An 18,433-nucleotide genomic window follows, 5' to 3' on the forward strand; every position below is an offset into this window, starting at 1 on the left:
GCTATGGAGAGGAATGAACAGTTGACATTTTGGGCAGAACTGGAGAGGTAGTGGCATGCAAGTAGAGCCACTGCCTTCAGCTACAGAAAAGTAGGTTCAGTTGTGGCCTTGGGTGCTGGCTGTGCTGGCCCATTCTCTCTAAGACCATGTGGGTTTCCTCCATTTCCTCCTGTTTCTTCCCACTTCCCAAAGCCATGTGGGTCATTAAGTTAATTGGCCACTAGCATGTAGGGGAGCGGCAGAATCTGGGGGAGCTGATCAGAGTGTGGGGGGAAATATAAAAATGGGTTTAATGTACGATTAGTGTAAAGATGAGCAATGAAAGATTAGCTTTATTTGTCACACTTACATTGAAACATACAAAGAAATGCATTGATGCTTAATATCACCAAAACCAAGGAGATGATCTTAGACGGTCTCAGCCTGAGCACACACCCCTCAGCATCAGCGGCTCCACAGTGGAGAGAGTGGAAAACATCAAGTTCCTTGGGGTGCAGATCTCGGACAATCTCACCTGGTCCAGGAACACCACTGGGATTGTGTAATGAGCCCAGCAGAGTTTGCACTTTCTGAGGAAGCTTAAACAAGCATCACTCCCCACTAACATCTTAACTACATTCTACAGAGGCGTGGTTGAAAGGGTGCTGACCTTTTGCATCACAACCTGGTCCTCCAGCTGCAGTGCTGCCGACAAAAAAGCCTTGCAGAGGGTGGTTATGGGAGCAGAGAAGGTTATTGGGGTCTCCCTACCTTCTGTTGTTATGTCCATAGCCCCCTCCTTTGTGAGAATTGCCAGATCACTGTTGGGTTGGGTCAAGGACCCCAGGAAATGAGAGAGGGATGTGCAGAATGTCTCGTTTCCCCAGCGATGTAAAGCTACGGGACATGGCCATTGTCTCTTGGAGACCAATTTGTGGATTGAGATACTATGCTACGTGAACGCCCTCAGGCAAAGTGGGCTGGTTGAGGGAGAGACTGCATCACCCCCAACCTGATTGACATCTACGACCCTGCGAGTCAGGATAAAAGAGGGTCTGCAGGAACAGCCCCTCAGACGCACCAGAAGAAACGTTAAGCGACCACGTAACAGCAGGAAGTCATCTGAAGGAGGCCATGTGCGTTCAGTTCCGTTGCTGGGACTGGTGGCTGGAACCACGGAAAACGGCTTTTAGCTAACAACGGGGAAACCCACTCCCCTGACTCAACGGATTGGCATCATAAAAGACCTGGGCAAGTTTTAAACCTCCACTCTCTTAAACCCAAAACGCTGCAGCGTGAACGAACTAACAGTGACTGTTATCTTTCCATCGGACAATACATTATCCCCTAGACAACGATAGAGCTATTTCTTATTGATTATTATTATACCCGCGCTTTAGATTTAGTATTGACGACATATATTATCTGTATGTTTGCACTAATCTTATTTTTGTGCCCCTTTATCAATAAATACTTTTAAAAATAGTACCATCAGACTTCAACGGACCTCTCTATCTTTGCTGGTAAGTGACCTAGTTACGGGGTTTCATAACACTGTCCAAGACCTCTTTCAGGGTCGATGCCTCCAGAAGACAAGGTACATCTTTAAAGATCCCTCACACCCTCTCCATGAACTGTTTGTTCTTCTGCCATCAGGCAAACATTACAGGAGCATCAGAACAAAAACCACAAGGTTACTAAACAGCTTCCTCCCACAGGCAGTCAGACTGCTAAATAGCTGCTAGACCTGACTCTGCTTTGGACACTTTTAACTTGCACTGGACACTTATAACTTGTTTTTAACTGACATGTGGCTGTTGTGTTTTACTATTTATTGTGTTTTACTATGTTTATTATTTAGTGTTGCGTTTGTTACGTTATGATTGCACTGCTCCTGGGAAACGCTGTCTCATTCTGCCCTGCAGAGCTGATGTACAGTTAGAATGACAATAAAGTTTTTGAATCTTGAATCTTGAATCGTTTGCATCAAATCAAATCAGTGAGGATTGGGTCAGGCAGCCATGCTTCCAGAGCCAACATAGTATGCCCACAACTTTTAACACTAATTCGTACATCTTTGGAACGTGAGAGGAAACGGGAATACCTGGAGGAAACCCATGTAGTCCCAGGGAGAATATTGCCTTACAGACAATAGTGGGAGTTGAACCCCGATTCTACAGTTGCCACTGTAAAGCACTGTGCTTACCTCTCTGCTATTCTGCCATCTCTAGTTAAGTAAATGGGTTATTGAAGGTCAGTGTGGAGTCAGTGGGCTGAATGGCCTGCTTCCTTACTACACTCTATGACAGCTGGGGAGCTGAAATTTGGTTGATTTAACCTATCTGCTGTATAAGTGCCAGTGACAATGACCACAAAATTGATGGATCGGCATGAAAATTTGCTCGTGTCACTGCTGTCTTCAGTCTAGGCAGTCTGCTGCCTTTATCTGGCTTGATCTGTGCGAGACTCTTGACTGCCCACTGAAATAACTAATGATGTCAATCATTCAATACAAGAGAAATATCATGCGATAGCTTGAGTACAAGCCAGCAATGTTCTCAACCATAAATGAGTAACATAAAACACAGGTAGCCCATGACTCAATTGATTGACGATACGGCTTGAGCAGCTAAATGATCGGTGGTTCCAATACACATCATGAAATAGTCATCAGGAGCAGAGATGTGCAAACTGATTTCTCAACCAGTTAGGCTCTACAAACACAGAACAAAATGACTCTGAACTTGAGGTCCTATGAAGGGTCACAACTGAAACAGGGTAGGACTTTTACCAATGGTGCCGGAGTAAGATTGCCATACTGAGCAGCAGGACTCTGAAACAACTCCCTCATTGAGACTGAGTGGCTCTGATACTGGCTAAACTGTTGAGGTGGGTGCAGAAGGCTCACAATTGGGAGAGTGCAGGTTTATTTTTTTGTACTTATAGATACAGCTTGGTAGCAAGCCCGTCCAGTCGAAAGAGCCCACGTCACCCAATTACACCCATGTGACCAATCAACCTGCTAACCTGTACGTCTTTGAAATGCAGAAAGAACCGGAGCAGCCAAAGGAATCTCACATGGTCGCGGTGAGAATGTAGAAGCTCTGTACAGACAGCAGCAGGAATTGAACCTGGGTGGTTGGCACTATAATAACACAAAGCCAACCACTAACCCCAGTGCTAACTGCCGCCCCACAATAATGTTTAATGGAAAATGCGAGCAGTTTTCAGTTTCCCACTGAGGTTTTTTGAACGCATCTCAAAACCAAGACTTCTTCCACCAAAAAGGATAAGGGCAGCAGGTATAACAGGAGGTGCGGGTGCCAGCTTCAGCAATCTACATTCAGCCTGACTTGGGTGCTGTCCAAATGAAGTCTGCATGTTCTCCCCAATGGACTCATGGGTTTCTCTGGGTGTTCCTGTTTCCTCCCACATCCTAAACATGCACAGCTTTGTAGATGATGGTCGCAGTCAATTAACCTCACTATTGATAGGTGATGGGGGATCAGGGTAGAGTTGATTGGCACATGAGAGAGAAAGAGTTATAGGGCAGGGAAGGTGACTGATGGTTCTGCTCAGAGAGCGATCATTGAATCAAAGGGCCACTGCCTCCTATATATTAGAATATTAGAAAGGTGGATGGGAACAGGTTTCCCTCCAAGCTATGAACAAATGTGCATTGGATATATCATATATTACTGTCCTTCATCAGTACATCTAAATGCTGAAGCACCCCACCGGCTTCACTGTGGAAATATCTCATCAGAAGGCTTTAATGATTTTAGGTGACAGCTCACAATTGAATTCTTGAGGGCAAGTAAGTACTGGCCTTATAAACAAGTAGTCAAAAGAAAACTGCAGAATGAAATCTGGAACAAGTATTAGGTCCTTGATTTGCAGAAAGAATAAACTTTGGTCCTGTGTTAGATTGGTGCCCTTGACGATCATATCACGTCATGACCAATATGGCTTACTGCACAATGCACGTGCATATTTGATGCAATGAACCATATTGGGTCATTTCACAGAACACTGCACAATTAACCTTCCAATGAAGATGTTTGCTGTTCACTTGTGAGATAAACTGCCCTCATCCCCAAGGCAGGAATTTTGTTCCTTTCAAAGTTACTGAGATTTTTAATAAACTTATGATTAATACACCAGGAACAGAGTAGTTCAAATTTCACAACATACAGTATGTCAGTTATAATAAAGCGTTATTCTCTTTCTAAGGCTGCAAAGCCTATTGAGTGTGCTCTGCTCTTAGACAGTAGCTGACATGTAGCTTGATTCCATTAATCTGCCTTAGGCTATTTCTCAAAGCTATCACCAATAAAAACCTATCAATCTCAGTTTTGAAAATTTAAATTTTCCAGCAACCCCGATCCTATCTATGAAAACTTGCTTTCTTAGCAACACGCACAAATGCTGGAGGAACTCAGCAAGTCAGGCAGCATCTTTGGAAATGAATTAACAGTGAAAGCTGCACAAGGTTGTAAAGTTACTCAGCTCTGTCATGGGCACTAATCTCCTTAGTATCCAGGACATCATCAAGGAGCGGTGCCTCAAAAAAGTAGTGTTCAACATTAAGGAGCCCCATCAACCAGAACATGCCTTGTTTTCATTGCTACCATCAGAAAGGAGGTACAGAAACCTGAAGAGGCACACACTCAATTATTCAGGAACAGCTGCTTCCCCTCTGGCATCCAATTTCTGAATGGACTTTGAATCTATATCATTACCTTTTTCATTTCCTTTTTTAGCACTACTTACTTAATTTAACTATCATATATACGTAAGGTAATTCAATTTTTTTTCTCCATTATTATGTATTGCATTGTAATGCTGCCACAAAGATAACAAATTTCATGACATTTGCTGGTGATATTAAACCTGATTTTGATTCTGAATTTCCCTCATCCTTTCCAGGCCTGATGAAGGGTCTCAGCTCAAAACGTCAAGTATTAATTCAATTCCAAAGACGCTGCCCGGCCTCCTGAGTTCCTCCAACATTTTGGGTGTGTTAATTTGGATTTCCAGCATCTGCAAACCTTCTCCTGATCATGACTTGCTTCCTTATTTGATTTGTAAAGAGCCTGGCTCTGACTTTAACATTATGCTTTCTTAAACTAGATCCACCCTCCAGAGGGAATAATTTCTTTGTATATAAACTTTTTAATCACTTAAACATTCTAAACATCTCAACATATTACCCTTATAAACATCAGGGGAAAACATGACGAGTTTATTCATCCTTTACTTCTAGTGTAGCTTTGTATGCCTTATCCTTTTCAAGGTGAGTGCATCTTTCCATGCATCCAGTGCCTAAGATTAAATTAGTCTCTCAAGTAATGTTTGATACATGCTGCATTGTAACCTCTTCTGATAAAGATCAACACAATTTTCGCCCTTGCGATTGCTTTGTGTAGCCAAGAGATAACTTTTAGAGATTGGAATACATGGACATTAATCCTCTTGGTTTTCTGTGGCTGATATTCAAATTTGACTTTCCTAGATCTAAAGTGTACAGTATAATCTCACTTTCTCACATTGAGCATCACCGGCTATTTTTGTCCTACTCTTATCCTTCTCTAGGTCTCCCTTTATCCAGATGCATGACAGACCTTAAAAAGCATAAGACAAAGGAACAGAATTAGGCCATTTGGCTCATCAAGTCTGCTCCACCATTACATCATGGCTGATTTATCATCCCTCTCAACCCCATTCTCCTGCCTTCTCCCTGTAAACTTTGACACCTTGACTAATGAAGAACCTGTCAGTCTCACCTTTAAATATACCCTTTGACATCTATATGTGGCAATGAATTCCATAGATTCACCACCCTCTGGCTAAAAAAATCTTCCTCATCTCTGTTCTAAAGGATTCTGAGGCAGTGCCCTTTGGTCCCAGTCTCATCCACTATAGAAAACAACCTTTCCACGTTAACTCTTACTAGACCTTTTGTAGCATAGTGCTTTGCAGTGGCAGTAATCTGGTTCAGTTCCCACTACTGTCTGGAAGGAGTTTGTATGCTATTCCCTTGACTGTTGGATGTGGAAGCTATGGAGAAGGTGCCGAGATTTATCAGGATGTTGCCTGGTTTGGAGAACAAGTCATATGTAGCAAGGTTAGCAGAGCTGGGCCTTTCCCTTTGGAGCGTAGAAGAGTGAAAGGTGAATTGATAGAGGTCTACAAGATTATGAGAGGCATAGATAGGGTGGATAGTCAGTACCTGTTTCCCAGGGCACCAACAGCAAACACCAGAGGGCATACGTACAAAATTAAGGGAGGGAAGCTTAGGGGAGACATCGGGGTTAAGTATTTTACACAGAGGGTTGTGAGTGCCTGGAATGACTTGCCAGGGATGGTGGTGGAGGCTAAAACATTAGGGGTATTTAAGAGCCTCTTGGACAGGCACATGGATGAAAGAAAAATGGAGGGTTATGTGGTAGTGTGGGTTTAGTACTTTTTTTTAAGGATTATATGGGTCGGCACAACATGGAGGGTTGAAGGGCCTGAACTGTGCTGTAGTGTTCTATGGTTCTATGGACTGCGTGGGTTTTCTCTGGGTGCTCTGGTTTCCTACCACATTCCAAAGATATACAGGTTAGTAGTGTAAAGGGGGTTTCTTCTTTTTTCTTTGTTACTGTTGGGAAAGAGTTTCTTTGTTTTGTTAAAAGCAGGAATGTTTCTTTGTTGCGAGAGAGTGCTGGAAGCTCCAAGCGGGGGTCCGAGGCCGGGAGGTACTCCGAGGAGGGGGGATGAAGCTAGATGTGCTTGGTTGACCACTCGGAGGGTCCTGAGCTGTGAGTCGAGGAGTTTGGAGGGTCCTGAGCTGCGAGTCGAGGAGTTCGGAGGGGATCGAATGGTGGCCAGAAGACTTCAGAAATTGAGCTCCAACGGCTGTGCACGAAGTGGTTTGGACTTTGATAAGTTTGGCGCCTTTTCTTTATTTTTCTCTTCATACTGTATCATTATTAATCACTTAGTTATAGTAACCTTTATAAATTGTACTCATTTAATCGCATATGGTTTACTGTCTGTTTTTGGGCGAGGCGGGGACATCACACAACATCCACACCAGCTGATTACCCAGTTTGGCGGGGCCGAAGGCTGCTCCCCCTAGACGAGAACGAGTGTGAGCGAGCCTGAGGTGACCCAGGGGGTTACAGTAGGTTAATTGGTGGCATGGGTGTAATTGGCTCGTTGGCTTAGAAGGGCCTGTTACCAAGCTGTATCTCTAAATTAAATAAGTAAATAGGTCTCATTGTAACATCTTCTTTCTTACTGTCTCCTGTTGAATGGCATCTGACAAAAGGGCTACACATTTCAGTAATGTTTTAACTCAGATATTAAAAGGACAAGTGAAGCTCCCGGTATAGATCCCCTGGATAGCATCATGCATGCCAGCAGATGGACAGTTACCACTTCTGTTTGTGCTCGCTTTATCACAGGAGCAATCACTGTTCCTTCTAGGCTGAGCGGGTGTGCAGCCATGCAATTACTGGAATGCTCCTGTGCATATAGCCTTTGCTGATACACAGATGGAAGTTTCTTTTATATAATATTAAAATGAAATGCTAGGCAGTTTTCAGGCTGTATAAAAATGTATGGCTCAGACTATGTGGATAGGTCTCTACCAGCTTTGCACATCTGATCGCAGCAATTTTCCCCCATTCTTCTTTACAAAAGTGCTCAAGCTCTGTTAAGTTGCATGGAGATTGTGAGTGGACAGCCATTTTCAAGTCCAGCCACAAATTCTCAATTGGATTGAGGTCTGGACTCTAATTTGATCACTCCATAAGAGCATAAGATATAGGAGCAGAAGTAGGCCATTTGGCCCATCGAGTCTGCTCCACCATTCGGTCGTGGGCTGATCCAATTCTTCCAGTCTTCTTCACTCCCCTGTCTTCTTCCCATACCCTTTGAAGCCCTGGCTAATTGAGAACCTATCTATCTCTGCCTTAAATGCACCCATTGACTTGGCCTCCACAGCCACTTGTGGCAACAAATTCCACAGATTTACCACCCTCTGACTAAAGTAATTTCTCCGCATCTCAATTCTAAAAGGACATCCTTCAATCCTGCCTTCTTGTCCTAGAATCCCCTACCATGGGAAATAACTTTGCCATATCTAATCTGGACTCCAGGACATTAACTTTGTTGCTTTTAAGCCATTCCTGTGTAGCTTTGGCTTTATGCTTGGGGTCATTGACTAGCTGGAAAACAAATATTCTCCCAAGTTGTAGTTGTCTTGCAGGCTGCATCGTTTTCCTCTAGAATTCCCCTGTATTTTTCTGCATTCATTTTACCCTCTACAAGCCTTACAGGGCCTGTTGCAGTGAAGCATCCCCCCAGCATGATGCAATCACCACCATACTTATGGTAGGGATGGAACGTTTTTGATGATGTGTGGTGTTTGTCTTATGCCAAACATAGCATCTAGTCTGATGGCCAAAAAGCTCAATTTTGGTTTCATTAGGCCATAGAATCTTCTTCCAGCTGATTTCAGAGTATCCCACATTTCTTCTGGCAAACTCTAGCCAAGATTTCATGTGAGGCTTTTTCAACAGTAGCTTTCTCTTTGCCACTCTCCCATAAAACTACAGCTGGTAAAACACCCTGGCAACAGTTGCTGTGTGTGCAATCTCTCTCATCTCTGCCACTGAAGCTTATAACTCTCCCAGAGCTGTCAAAGGTCTCTTGGTGGCCTCCCTCTCTAGTTCCCTTCTTGCACAGTCACTCAGATTTTGAAGACGGCCTGCTCTAGGCAGATTTACAGCTGTGCCATATTCTTTGTATTTTTTAATGATTGATTGAATTAACTGTACTCTAAAGGATATTCAGTGACCTGGAGATGTTCTTGTATCCATCTAATGAAGCAACTGTTCCATATTAGCTACCTTGTACACTTTGGAAACTTCACCAGTGGCTAACAATGGAGAAAATATCTCCACAAGGCACACTGCAATTTCCTCTCTAGCCTCCCACAATGTTCAAGGCTGCACTGAGTCAAGTATCTTACAAATGACCACTTACAGATGAATTGTTGCTTGAATTAGAGACCCAATAAATCTATCCAGTCTCAATCTACATTTGTTATAGATTTTCTCACCAGCCCTTTGAACCTCCCAGTGGAATAGTCCCAAAATTATGCCTGGTGTATTGATCTTGGCTGAAAACATGAAAGATTTTAATCCCAGCAGTTTCTACCCTAGTGGCCACATTATGTCACACCTCCTGAACCTAATAATGTGGCCACTGAAGGTGTGTTTGAGGTCCTTTGCTACTGTAGCCCACCCAATTCAAGGGTCAATGTGTTGTGCGTTCAGAGATGCTCTTTTGCCCACCACTGTTACAACACGTGGTTACTGCCGTCTTCCTGTCAGCCATTCTCCTCTAACCTCTCTTATTAACAAGGGATTTTCATCCACAGAACTGCCACTCACTGGATGTCCTTTTGTTTTTCACACCATTCTTTGTAAACTTTTGAGACTATTGCATGTGAAAATCCCAGGAGATCAGTAGTTTCTGAGATACTCAAACCATGTCTAAATGGTTTTATGTACTGAACTGCTGCCACGATTGGCTGATTAGATTAGATACTTGTACCTAATACAATGGCCACTGTGTATATAAATATTGTTAGGTCAGACAAACAATAAAAACATTAAAAAAATCTTGCTGCCCTGCATTATAAATTTTGCAATAGTATTCCCTGAATTTATACAGGCAGTAGTGAACATGTAGATGAGTTTGCTCATGTATTAAAAAGCATACCTTTACTCGCGAGCACACTTTATAATAATAGTTAAAGCAAATATTTTAATTCCCATTAGATTTGGATCAGAAAATGTAACATTGTTTTCTAAATGATGCAGAACTATTTTATCCATCCTGAACCATATTCCCTTCCCCCATCCTGCTGTTAGCTTTTATTCAAAGTGGCATGACTTCAGTTTGTCAACGTACATGAGCAGAATGCAAATTGAAACCATTTTATCTAACAACACTTCAAGGCATTATTGAACCATATGCATGATGCTACCCAATGTGTACAAGATGAAACTGCAGCATTCATTTTGAACAATGTATTTCCAAAAGTACCAGAAGTGAATTGGACTGTCTTTTGCATAAGGATTAGGAATGAAAGGGGTTAGTTCAATTATATATAAGAGATATAAACACATTGTATGCTCGTGTAAAAATATGCATTAGTTTGGACGTATATTGATTTATGATGTACTTACAACCTTTGAAGGAGTTATTCCTTGTACATGCAATAAAATAGCTTGAAGTTTCAAAGATACTATGTCAAATCAACTCATGAGGAGTTCAGTAGTTAAATGATTGCTTTATGTTGAATACAGTGGGTAATAATAACAAAAGATTCATTTTGTAAGAGGTAAAATATGGTCGTTTCATTTTCTTTTTATTAAGAAGTGCACAATGCCCTCAATTAGAATAATTATTCTGCATGTATTTTTAAAATAATTTTATCAGTTCTGGATTAAGTAAAATATATCCATCTATGAAAACAACCATAATTACTAAACTAGGATGAATAAGTGTTACTTTAAATATAGATTAATTCAGATGAAATGGTATTGTTTTGAACATTTTGGCAACTAGTTTTCAAAGTATGTAATTTTTCTAAATCCTTTCTTAGCTATAACATTGTCTGATATAATGCTAGTAATTTATTAATTGCATAATCTAACAATTGCAGTAGTGAATGGTACCAGAATAACACTTCTGTCCAAATGTATTTATGCATTTGAAATTACTCTTTGTGGAAGACATATTCCAATTTGCCATTTTGAATTAAATTTTAATTTGTGCATCGTACACTTCCATTATTCTAAAGATGTATATTCTTAGGGAAAATCTGACTACATATATATTAAAATGTAGATTACGGAGATCCATATGAAATTACAATTTCACACATAATGGTTATAAATGAAGCACACAGAGGATCAGTCATACAAAATTATAATGAACCAAACAGCTGGTACTGAAAGATGCTTCCAAAAGCTGGTTTACTAATATATTAGCTGTTTGACAGAACTTAAACCCAAAGACAATTCTTCTTACAATTTTCCATCACTAAACCATCCAGTAGTTTTTTTTTAATTGAGCTGATCTGGCTGTCGTCAATTAAGTCAGTAATTAGGAACTGTCAAGAGGCACCAAGGATTTTACCATATTTATATATTATAATAATATTTACAATTAGATAGGGTCTTTCATGTTGAAACATCTTAAAGCTGCTTTGCACAATGTACTGCTTCTCTATTAAAGTGCACCGATCACTGCTGTGCTGACAAATCAAACTAGGAACAGTCTACAAGCACAACAGGATGTTTTTAAATGCTCCTCAATCAAATGCACATACTGCATGAATAATATAATCTCACCAAAGATATTAGATCTCTGCTGCCATTATAAATATTAATTAACCCTTAGAACTCCATGGAGAACATTACTCACTTAGCTTGTACTTGATAAGGAAATCTCTGCTGAATTACTATCTCGCCAATAGCATCTGGAAGCTGGCTCACTTCCAGTGGAAAATTTGGTTTATAAAGAGCTGCTCTAAACTAAATGGTGCGGTGGGATATTCCCTTTGTTGACCTTTTCCCAACTTTACTTGCAAACTATTGCCCTACCTGCAACAATTTTTACCCCTACAAAGACTTTAGAACATGCTGCTTACCTATTTTTCTGATTGGAAAGATATTTACCATACCATAATAAGATTTCCTGGCAGTTTGCTGTTACAAAAATACTAATACGTTCTTCTTAATCTGTCTACAACCTTTATCTTGGATGGCCATGAGGCCAGGATACATCGAAATAGAAGCAGGTCCTTCAGCCCACCAAGACTGCTCTACCACTCAAAATCATGGCTAATCCAACTTTCACCGTGTCTTCTTTCCTATCTTCTCCCCAATACCCTTTGATTCCTTATTTGTTTAAAAACATATTTATCTCAGGTTTTAACTATGAGCTTACACTGCCTTCGTCTCCAGGAATTCCAAGAACTTGCAACCCATTGAGAAGAAAATTTCTCATCCTCTAATTCTTAATTGAACTGTTTATTCCAAAACAATGTCCCCTGGATCTGGCCTATCTCATGAGGCAAAGTATCTTCCCAGAACTTAATCTATTAACAACCACCCACATTCCTAGAAACTTTCTTGTTTCAATAAGATTTTCTCTTAGGTCTTTTAAGCTCAAGCGAATCCATACTCAGCCTCTTCAAACTTTCCTCATAAAGCAGTTCTTCCATACAGTCTGATTGTTCTAATAAACTTCTCTAAACAGCCTCCAATGATAATACATAATGGGACCACAACCATGCTTAGCACTCTGGATGTGGTCTCAATAGCGACTTATGCAATATAGAAAGACTTCTTGACTATATTAGTCCAACTCCTGTGATATAAAACCCAACATTCCATTGGACATCCTGATTACCAGCTGTAGCATTGTGCTAGCTCTGTGTTAAAATAGGAGGACCTTCACATCCATTTGAACTGCATTACTTTTTGAATTTTTCCCTTTTAAAATAATAGTCTGCTTCATTGTTCATTCTTTCAAAGCTACCTCTTCTGTCATCTTTCCTGTGACACCACATTTGAATGTTTCCTTTGAGGTTTCCTACTATATCATTGTGACAAAAGTCCGAGCACACTCTTCTTCCTCTGCTCAGATTGCAGTCCACAAACCATCAGTACCAGGAGATCTCTTAGCGTTTAGTTCCATTAGTTGTTCAGTACTAATGCTCAGATGACATTGAATGTCTCCATGTGTGCATTATGAGATGTTCAGAGTGCTTTATGCCATAAACCCTGATGCAAAATACTTCATAAACTGCTGCATCTCATCTCCCATAAGTATTTCCTCAGCCTACTTGATGAAAGGACTTATATTCACTTTGACACTTCTCTTCCTGTTCATATTCTTAAAGACCTTTCCATCAGTTTTGATGTTTATTCTGATTTACACTCCAGATATTTTCATTACTTATTCTTTCTTTTATTCTTATTGCATATTTAGGGCAGTGGGGATACCAGACATGAGAGTGGAATGCTCCTCTTGTGGGTTGTGGGAAGGCAGGGGGACCTCCAGTGTCCCTGATTACTACACCAATAGGAAGTGCATCCAGCTGCAGCTTGATTCAGAACTTGTTAAGGAATTGGAGCAAGAACTAGATAAACTCTGGATCTTTCAGGAGGCTGAGGGTTTGACAGACAGAACATACAGGGAGGTAGTAATACTCAAGGTGTGAGACACAGGCAACTGGGTAACTGTCAGGAGGAGAAAGCGGATAGGTAGCCCTTGTAGAGTACCCCAGTGGCCATGTCCCTCAAAAACATTAATGTATACCACAGCAGTCAGGTATCTGGCACTGAGTCTGTCACATAGGCTCAGAAAGGAATGGGGGTGGGGGGGAACGGAAAAGAGGCTAATTGTGGTGATGGGGGTTCAGTAGTTAGGGGAACTGAAAGGAGATTCTGTGAATGAGAACGAGATTCTTTTATAGTTTGTTGCCTCCCAGGTGCCAGGGTCAGAACATCTTGGATTGAGTCCACGGTAATCGTAATTGGGAGGGTGAGCAGAAAGAGGTTGTGGTCCACATCATTACCACGTGTAGGAGTGTCGAGATTCTGCAAACTGAGTGCAGAGAGTTAGGTGCTAAATTAACGGATAGGACCTCCAGGGTTTTGCCACATGCTCATTAGCCTGAAATAGGAAGATCACACAATTAACACATGGCTAAAGAGATAGGGCCGATGTGGGGAGGGCAGGGCTTCAGATATTTGGATCATTGGGCACTCTTCTAAGGGAAGATGGGACTTGTTTAGAAGGAATGGTTTACATCAGAACTGGAGGGAACTAATATTCTAGCAAGCACGCGGAAATCTGCAGATGCTGGAAATTCAAAGAACACACACAAAATGCTGGTGGAACACAGCAGGCCAGGCAGCATCTATAGGGAGAAGCACTGTCGACGTTTTGCGCCGAAACCCTTCGTCAGGACTAACTGAAAGGAGAGATACTAAGTTAGTCCTGACGAAGGGTCTCGGCCCGAAACGTCGACAGTGCTTCTCCCTATAGATGCTGCCTGGCCTGCTGTGTTCCACCAGCATTTTGTGTGTGTTGCTTTAATATTCTAGCAGGAATGTTTGCTAGTGCAGCATAGTGGGTACTTAAACTAGAGTTGCAGTGGGATGCGGACTAGAGCATTAGAATAGATAGTGGAATGGCTGTGGAGTGAAATGTTGTTAAGCCTACATAGAAAGTCAGGAATCAAAAAGTCGAGCTTGGTGGGACTAATGTTCTGAGTACAATATATTTCAATCCAAGGAGTATTGTAGGAAAGGTGGATGAGCTAAGGACATAGATCAGCATGTGGAATTATGACATTGTAGCTGTTACTGAGACTTAATTGCAAGAAGGTCAGGTCTGACAGCATGATGTTCTGGGGTCCAGTTGTTTTACATGTGACAGTCGGGAAAGATGAAGAGGGAGGGGTGGCATTACGAGTCAGAGTCTTGGGCAGTGCCCAGACTGGAGAGCTTGTCTACTGAGAAATAAGAAGGTATGACCACATTAATGGGACTATATTATAGACCACCCTACAGTCCGCGGGATTTAGAGGGGCAAAATGTAAAGAGACAACAGACTGTTGCAAGAAACACAAGGTTGTTATAGTAGGTGAATTTAACTTTCCACATACTGACTGTTACTCCCATACTTTGAAAGGGCTGGATGGGAAAGAGTTTGTCAAAAGTGTTCAATCAGAACATACAAGTCTGAAGGCCAACTCAAGAGAGTGTGGTGCTATTAGGGAATGAGACAGGGCAGGTGACAGACGTTTGTCTAAGGGAACACTAAGCATCTAGTGATCATAATGCCAATAATTTCAAGGTAGTTATGGAAAAGGATATCTGATCCTTAAGTTGAACCTCCCTTGAGGTTCTAAATTGGAGAAAGGCCAATTTTGATGATATCAGAAAGGATCTGGCAAGTGTGGATTGGGACAGCTATGGTCCGGGTGCAGGTCAATGGGACTAGGCAGATTAATGGTTCAGCATGGACTAGTGGGCTGAAGGGTCTGTTTCTGTGCTGTAGTATTCTATGACTCTAGGACTCCATCTCCTCCTTCTTGATTTGTTTGTTTTTCTTGCTGGAATTTGAATTTATTCTAATTTTTGGGCTCTTTACTATCTCTTGCCCCTTACATAATTTCTACCATGTTGTGCCTTACAGTACAATATACAAAGAAGCTTAATGTCCTGGTAAATCCCATTCTAACTGATCCCTTTGGAAACCTATGGAGCTAGCCTCAAAGTCCTTTTTCTCAGTTACATGAGAACACATGGATGTTTGTGAAGAAAAAGAATTTCAGGATGTATATTGTATATATTTCTCTGACATTAAATGTACCTATTAAACCTATGGAACACTATCTAAAAACATTAAGTTACTGTGATACCCACATCATTGTGAAAACCACTGCTCTTGATTTATCCACCAACTGTAACATATTTCATTAATTTTCTTAAATTTAGTATTGATCCTAAAATCTCTGATCTCTTGTGCTTTGAATATCTCCACCAATGGCAGCCATACCTTCAGTGGCCTGGCCTTTAATTTCCTGAATTACTTTTACCTCTTTATCTTCCACTCCTTTTCTAAGTATATAGGTGCAAGTTGTTATCGTGACTTGGGTAGGAGTCCAGCCGGGAACAGAGGGATTAAACATCCACTTGATGAACCAGTTGTAATGATGGTATAGGAAGTGAGTATCTGTCCAGTTTTGGAGGCATCTGTCCAATAATTTGCTCTTGCATGAAAGTTCCCCTCAATGAATTTTGAGATGGTCATTAGATATAGATATTGGTCACATTGCTGCTCTGAGGCAGATGCTGATGAATAGTAATGGGTTTGCACTTCAGTTACATATGCCAGCATTTTACAATCATTCAGTATTTTCATCAGTGAATATAATAATTACAAGTAACCTGATGGCAAACGGCCAATGTCCTTGACTCCAAGCATTTCCAATTGTAGAGAGGAAGGTGGTATGCAATCTGCCCGAGGTGTCAAGCACATCTCAAAGTGATTATTCAACATAACACCACTGATAGTCAATAACTTGTTGGGAAACGATGATGAAAGAGAAGTATTCTTAAACGGTTCCCTTCCTGAAGTGTCCTATCATAATCACCTTTGCACAGGCCCTCAGGATCTCCACAATGTACAATTCAACAGTTCTTGATTACATTTCTGCTGATGTTTAGACCCTGGTTATCAGTGATGTTGCAAGTTGTGCCAAAGTGACTCAGATGAACTATCATCAGCTTTGTTCAGTTAGGTTAGTTTTTTTTCTGAATCAGAGCATAGAAATTCTGATTTGTGCCATCACTGGCCAGCTGAACCCACTGTAATGATTTAGGTTCAGTGGGCTCTATGAGAGTTCTGCCTGAAGACCATTGATCCTTAGCTAATGAGGCCTGGACTCAAAACAAACACTGTGTTGTCCAAAGCATTGGATAGTCAGTGGCACACTCTGGCAAGCACAATGCCAAGTCAACCCCAGTACTCCTCGGAGCCAGCAACAGTGAGCGCGCTTAACGTATGGAAAATTATACATGAAGCACTAAAGGTAGCTATTTGTCAGATTTGCAAAAGACATTTAAAGATTCAGTAAAAAAGAATCCAAATGTCATGATTCAACATTATAATTCAAGAGAACTCAGCAAAGATGTTAATGAAATTGATGAATATAGAGTTGAACTATTGGGGAAAAAATGATGGGATGGGATGATGAACAGAGGAGTGGAAATAACCAGTTACTACTTTCAGATTACTGGTACATTTGTTATTCAACTAAATGCATCCAGGTAAGGTTGAAAACTGTAATAAATGGGCATAATTATTATAAACACTGCAATTATACTAAATACTTGTCTGCAAATTCAACACTGGTGACAAAGGTGGTTTCCAGTTGGAAAATTGACATAATTTACAAAATTAAATATTATACCTTCACCAATCTTCACACATGCTTTTTTTTTCTGAATTCTGAGAAATGGAACGTGGTTTAACATGACAGATGCTTGCACATCTATATTTTACTGAATCCTCAATGGTGTTCGGACCACATTATAATAACGAAGGAGATAGAAAATTGCTGGTAAAACTTAGAAAAGTTTTCCCTTGCATTAGAAAAACACAAAATCACTCCTTGATTCATGGGCTTATTTAGGCCTGAATTAATGTTAGGATGAGCTTACTTAGGAACTATCTGGAGCACATTCATTAGTCAATGGCATGCATTAGTGCCATTGTGCACAGTAGCTATAGACATGAGCTAAAGTTCAGGGGAAGTGGCAGTCCTGGTTTACAGGAGGTTGTGATAATCCTCTTTGTCCCAGCTGAGTGGCCAACTCGAATTGCGTATTTAGAACAATTCAGAGAATTGTTGAGGATTCCTCTCCTCCAATATAGTGCAGTAATGCTGAGCAGGATGGAAACAGACTGTTCAATCGAATATCTCCATGCCAACCTAGATTCATTCCAAGCTAGTTCCATTTGCCTACATTTGGGTCATATACATCTGAAGTTTTTTCTATCCATGTCTACATCTTCTTTTAAACATTGGACAGTACTATGCAAAAGTCTTAGGCAGTCTAGATTTTTAATGCAGTTTTAGATGATAATGCCTCCACAGAGCTCTGAAATCAACATCATCGGGGCTGCCTGGGATTACTTGGAGAGAAGGAGCAAGTGAGACAGCCAAAGGCTGCAGAAGAACTGTGGCAAATTCTCCAAGATGCTTGGAATAAACTACCAGCTGATTTTTGTATAAAACCACACAACAGTGTTCTTGAAATAATTAACGCCATTTTAAAGGCAAAGAGTAGTCCCACCAAATATTGCTTAGATTTCTTTTTACTGTTTAGAATCATAAAAAAGTACAGTACAGAAACACGCCCTTCAGCCCACCTAGTCCATACTGAACCATTTAAACTGCTTACTCTCATCAAACTTCACCAGGACCATAGTCATCCATGTACCTATCCAAACTTCTCTTAAATATTGAAATCAAGCTTGACGTGCACCACTCACACTGGTAACTTGTTCTGCACTCTCATAAGCCTCTCGGTGAAGAAGTTTTATACTCATATTCCCCTTAAACTTTTCACCTTTTACCTTTCACCTCAACCCATGACCTCTAGTTGCAGTCTCACCCAACCTCAGTGGAAAGAGCCTGCTTATATTTACCCTAACTATACCCCTCATAATTTTGAATACCACTATCAAACCTCCCTTCAATCTCTTTATAGTATTTTTTTTATTTTTAAGGAACTTTTCATTTCATTATTTTGAAAGCATCGTTGCCTTTCAGCTTTTATTTAAATGGGCCCAAGACTTT

At 40.9% G+C, this 18,433-nt stretch overlaps 1 protein-coding gene across 2 annotated transcripts in view; it reads right to left on the reverse strand.

Moving 5' to 3' along the window:
- LOC132401544 (dihydropyrimidine dehydrogenase [NADP(+)]-like) overlaps positions 1–18,433 on the reverse strand; it is an 889,454-nt gene that overhangs the window by 181,194 nt on the left and 689,827 nt on the right. The window lies entirely within an intron of this gene.

The sequence above is a fragment of the Hypanus sabinus genome, chromosome 11 (assembly GCF_030144855.1).
Source record: "Hypanus sabinus isolate sHypSab1 chromosome 11, sHypSab1.hap1, whole genome shotgun sequence".
Lineage (NCBI taxonomy): Eukaryota > Metazoa > Chordata > Chondrichthyes > Myliobatiformes > Dasyatidae > Hypanus > Hypanus sabinus.